The sequence below is a fragment of the Nicotiana tabacum genome, chromosome 9 (genome assembly GCF_000715075.1).
Source record: "Nicotiana tabacum cultivar K326 chromosome 9, ASM71507v2, whole genome shotgun sequence".
Classification (NCBI taxonomy): Eukaryota; Viridiplantae; Streptophyta; class Magnoliopsida; order Solanales; family Solanaceae; genus Nicotiana; species Nicotiana tabacum.
The window spans coordinates 75575815-75581814 of record NC_134088.1 but is presented as its reverse complement, the minus strand read 5'-3'; positions in this window follow the sequence as shown (position 1 = coordinate 75581814).

Below are 6000 nucleotides of genomic sequence, written 5' to 3'. Positions count from 1 at the left end.
AGATGTTCACTCTTGTGGTTGATGTCTCTTAATAATAGTTTGACATGGAGTTTGAATGAGCTTGAATGCTTCTTTGTGATTTTTTTGTGATATCGTGTGTTTGCTCGAGGACAAACAAAAGTTTAAATATGGGGTGGTGATAATATGCTAGAATTACATGTAATCAGATATGTTTTACCCCTACTTTGGTGTGTTTTTAGGTATTTTGAATGTTGAAAGATTACCAATTGAGCTTAATTATTGAAGTTTATTATGTAGGAAGCCAAGAGTGAAGAATATAAGTGATTTGAGCAATAATAAAGTTAAAAGGTAATTTTTGAAGAAAAGGAAAATCGGACAAGGCAGTGAAGTAACTTCGAAAAGCACAGGAAAATCTGAAAAACTCAACTAGGCCCTGTGCGAAGCACAACTATAGCACAAAGGGAAAATGTACATGCATTTTGTCTTGAGGGGCAACTTAGTCAATTGGCTCAGGGACGTGATATAAAAGATTCTAACCCTTATTTCAGCCACACGGTTGACCTTAGAAGGCAAGGAATACCATTGTTGAAGCAAAGTTGAGCCTGAAAGATCCTCAAGTTCATTCAAGAAGATGAATCGAAGAGTTTCTCTCTACTTTTCTATCCTTATTTCTATGAATATTGGTTTGACAATGGTTTATGTATTTTTGAATAGTATTATGGGTAGTTAAACCCGTCATCTAGTGTTGATAGAACCAATTTTTGGATGAATTCTTGATTGCGTATTGATATAATTGAACCGTTTTTACTCTCTAATTGCTCAACTATGTGCTTCTTTCTGTTAATTGACGGGCCCTTGATTAATCATATTTAGTTATCGTGTATTTCTTGAAAGATAACACTTGATTAGATTGTTGTTGAACAACGTCACTTCTGAGTAAGTTAAGAGATTAATTACTTGAATTTAAAAGCGGGATTAGAGATAACAAAACCTTGGCGTGATCTTTATGAGTTGTACGAATTTTTAGCTAGAGTAATTCGAGAGAATACTTTTAGTAAATTATCATAATTGATCGAGAGATAATTGTGATAAGCAAGAACTCATCATCTTTAGAGAGTGGTGTGGCGAGATTATAGCTAACGTGTTAGGAATAAATCCGGCAATATGGGAAATCATAAACCTTAGACCTTTTTATCCTTGATTCAACCTCATTCTTGCTAGTTGATAGTTTTTATTGTCATTTTTTCTTAGTTAAGTAATTTTTGTTAATACATAAATCAATCTTGAACTCTCGAAGTTGTTTGAGCTTATCATTAGTGATACTGAAAAGTTGTAGCAAGTGGGTTGGTTCTCTGTGGGATTCAACTTCAGACTCTTGAACTGGATTATTTCTGCAACGATCGCTTAGTCCTTTTTATAAGGCATAGTTAGGCATTATCATTACGCTCCCGAATGCACGAGCCTAAATTGCATGTCATGAGGCTATTCAAATTTGAGCTTAAATCGCAAGTTGCTATGCTCCACAATGTAAGAGCATAAACTGCCTGTTACTCCTAGCCCGCAAGAGTATAAGCTGTGTACGAAAAGAAAAAAAATGCTAGGTTGAAAACCTCAAAAGAGGTGGCCAAGACAAAAGTTAGGACAAAAAATATCTCATCCGCTTTGAACTACGGTATAACTTGTTCATTTTCACCGAGGTACGTAGGCATTTTAGGGTTTCATCCTAAGTTCATTCGCATGAATTCAAAAATATATGCCATCCTGAGTGTTTCTCAAATGAACTACAATTGAATAAAGTCCACGTGATTGGCACTTGAAAATCGATCTTACATGTATTCTTTCGGCGAACTTTGTGCATTATCAAATATTGATAGTTCAATGGGGGCAAGGCTCAATGGCGAATTGGTATCCCCGAGAGGATGGTTAAAGTCATTTAGAAGGAGGCCAAATCCTCAAGTTAAAGTGTTTAAGTCCACCGGTCTTCAAGTTGATGTATTCAAAAGTTCGTCAAGTACTGAAGCCAAAGCCGAAGCTGTAAATCCACCAAGTCTTTGATTAAAATGGTTGATTTCAAGGCGCTTCTATATCAAGGTATAACTTTTTGGGGCAAAGGCGCTCAAAGCTGAAAATCCCACGTGGTTAAATGCAAAGGTAAAATACAAAATATTACATGGGACGATCCTGAAGTTGTTCGATTCCAAATTAGGAAAATTTCTTAGATTTTGAAGTCTTATTTTCGAAAAATTAAACGGTTCATGATTTCGAAATTCCTACCCCAAGATATAATATTTTTGGGTGAAGTTACACAAATTTGAAACCGTGAACGTGTCGGGATCTAAAGTTGACTTCAACATTTTTCTGTGATAATTCTGAAGGTGTTTATTTTGGAATTTTGGATATGTCTTAGATTTTGAAGTCTAGTTTATGTGAAATCAAACGGTTCATGATTTCGACGTTGCTACACAAACATATAAGTTTTTTGGTGAAGCTGCACACATCAGAAACTGTCAACATGTCTAAATCTACAGTTTATTTCAAAATGTTATATGACACAATTCTAAAGATGTTCATCATAAACTTTTAAAGGTATTCACTTCGAAATTTTAAAGATTTTTGTTGTGAACTTTTAAAGGTGTTCATCTCGAAATTTTAAAAGTATTCGTCGCGAACGTTTAAAGGTTTTTGGTTGAGAATTTTTAAAGGTGTTTGTCTCAAACTTTTAAAAGTGTTTGACTCAAACTTTTAAGGCGTTCTACTCGAACTTTTAAAGATATTCGACTCGAACTATTAACGTGTTCATCTCGAACTTTTAAAGGTATATGTCGCACACTTTTAAAGGTCTTCACTACAACTTTTAAGGATCTTTACCGCAAACTTTTAAAGGTTTTCGCCACGAATTTTAAAGATCTTTTCAAGGAACTTAAAAAGATCTCCGCCTCAAAAGTCTAGGAATCCGGACTAAAGTAAAACCGAAGAAGAAAATAAGAGAAGAGGAAAACGCAAAAAAAAAAGGAGGAGAAATTCACCTTAGCAATAGTGCTCCTTGATCGTCAAAGACCAAAGTCGGACTTGAAGACGTTGCTGGTTGATACTCAATTAATATGAGTACGAGGAATTATGTAGGTTGCGAAAGAGAGCATTAAAAATATGTTCCTCGATGTGGGATCAGTAGCTGTAACTAAACTCCTAATTGAAACAGGTAATGAATGGCGGTTGAGCATGTATACGTAGATATACATGCTGGCCTGACCCAAGATCTGGTTTTGAGTGTCCTATCTACGTGCTCATCATTTCCGGGTAGAAACAAATAGTTAAAAAGAGTATTTTGCCGTTTGTAAGATCACTAAGTCAAGATATTTAAGAATTTGAAAGATGAAATCTAGAAGGAAGTTGATGCATCAAAAGGGATTGCAGCAAAGGAAGTTATATAACATTATCTTACGTGGAACATAAGGACCATGTCATAATCTTCATGCAAAGCATCAGCCACGGTGCAATTTTGTTTAACTCAAGCAATGAAAATTTAGCATTTTAAAAGGACAAATATGTTGTTTTCGCGTACTTCAAGCCTAGTCTTTCAAATGCAATAGAATTATATCCGTTGGGGGTATTTGTAGGCATTTAAAATATATTGGATTTAAATTCATAAATTAGTTTAAATTATATTTTAAATTCAAGATATATTAGTCCAAATAAATTTATTAGGCTAATACAATTGGATTCATTAGGTAAGTCCAATGTATAAGGACTTAATAAATAAATCCAAGTCCATTGGCCTAACTTATTTAATTGGGCTACAAGTGATGAGTCTACTTCATAAGCCCAATATGTCATTTTCCTAGATGCCTATTTTAGTGCTTCATGTCAAATAAGGTGGCAAGCAAAGTCAAACGGAAGAGCCAATAAGACCATGCCATATGTCAAAATTACAAGGCATGCCAAGTCAAAATTAAAAGGCCAATAAAACTGCTCCACATGTGCAAATGACATATTCTGGCTTATCAAATGCGGCATTGTCATGCTTCAATCTGATTGGTCGGAAAGAGTTCATTCTCATCACAACTCTTCTCTTCCACAACTATAAATATGAGTCTTCATAACTCAGAAAAGACAACATAATTTATAACAAGAAACAAGAGAGATCCCGTAGATCAAATGCCGCAAATTTCTCTACAAGCTTCAAGCAATCAAGTTTAAGTTCAAGAAATCACGTTCCAACTCAAGAACGAAGAACAGTCAAGGTTCAAGCAGTACAAGTTCGAATCATCCGTTCGTGCTAGTCGAACTCAAGATCATCGTTCGTGGCAATAAATATAGACTCAAGATCCAGTTCAAAGACCCTTAAATTCATCTTAGAAAAAAAGAATTAGAGGATTCATAGAGATTGTACACTCATATTGTTTGAAATTAAATACTACAATTGTTGCAATATTTTTTAGGTTTGATTATATTTTCTAGACGCAAATTTTATTGTCTACAAAAGTAACTAAAATTTCATTGTTAAGAGTACATTGATATGTCAGTTCAATGAGTTTATATCTATCACATTGCTTGAGTTTCGTAAAGGCAGAAAAGTGGGAAAAAAAATTGAGGAGGAGAAATATGCATTGAATTGTGAAGTTGAGTGGGGAATTGCCTTGAATTTTAATCTGGTGTGTGAGGGAAAGAAGGGGAGTAACGGATTGCTGGACGGGAAACTGATGGAGAGGGGAGAAGGGCTGGGTTTAGTTTTTTTTAGAGGAAAAGACCAAAAACCATTTTACTAATGTGTTGATAATGTATTGTTAGGGTACTTCGAGAAGTAAAAAGTGGGTACTCACTAGGCTAGCAAGGCCCATATATATGGGTCAAAGACGAGATTCATATTGTTCACTGACCCTTACATAGATTGATGCTTCTAACTAAAATATACAGTTCTTAGTTCACATTGAGCTTTAGGAGATTTAAACTTGGTAGCACCATGTATGTTATAGTCTGATCGTCTGTTGTCAACGTAATAATTTTTGTTTTTAAAACTAAGAAAAACATAGTTATATTTTTTATTAATCCAGGACGGGAATGGTCCAACTTAAGCAATCCATTTAATTAATTTTGATTCTTCTTTGTTTTTTCATGCTTTGTTTTTAATCGTAACAAGAAAATACGAGGCGGTTTTCTATGTTTAGGAATAGAATAATATAAATGGGGGTTAAGGAAAAAATAAAGAGCCACATGGTTGCGTTGCAATTATCGAGGAGTGAGGAGTGTGTAGAAAGTAGAAACAAGTGATTGGTGGAGAATGAGGGGTCAAAGGTAGAGGGCGGAGGGCAGAGGACAGGTGTAGGGAAAAAGGAGGGTGTGCGGGGTACAGCGTGAACTGAAAAATAGGGAAGAAGACTTTTTATCATGGGCTAAAGAATGATGTTTTCCTCTTGGGCCTGGGAAAGTCAATTTCTTTAATTTCAGAAAAAGAAAAAATCTTACTTGTAGCAACTCTTGAATTCCTAGTTTTGAGTATTTGTATTCCATAATGTCTTTTGAGCTTATACATATATTTATACAACTATTTGTAACTTTTAGACCTAAGGGGCTCGATGTGGTTTCAGACAAAACTATTTGAAGTTGGAAATTGCTGCATTCTAGGAAATAGGATCCACTGAACTGGAGTTACAAAAGCAAACAAATGTCACAACATGCAGTTAATGGACTTGCCCCACTAAGCGGACCAACTCATTTTGTAATCAAATAGTAGAGGTATGCATGGAAAAACAACACATAGCTTAGCTCTTCAACATAAATAGGTACAACTTATCTAAACATGAAAGCAAGCTAAGCATTCTACTCCAACTACACTGAGCAAAACTCTAAGGGGTCGTTTGGTTTAACATTGGGATAAATAAGGATATCATATGAGAATAGTTATCTCACTTTTTGTATGGGATAGCTAAACCTATCATTTTTGTGTAAAGCGTATCCTGCTATAAGTTAATACATATAATCAAACATGAGATAACTATAATCTCAAATTCTAACTCAAGATTATTATCCTTATTCTTGTAC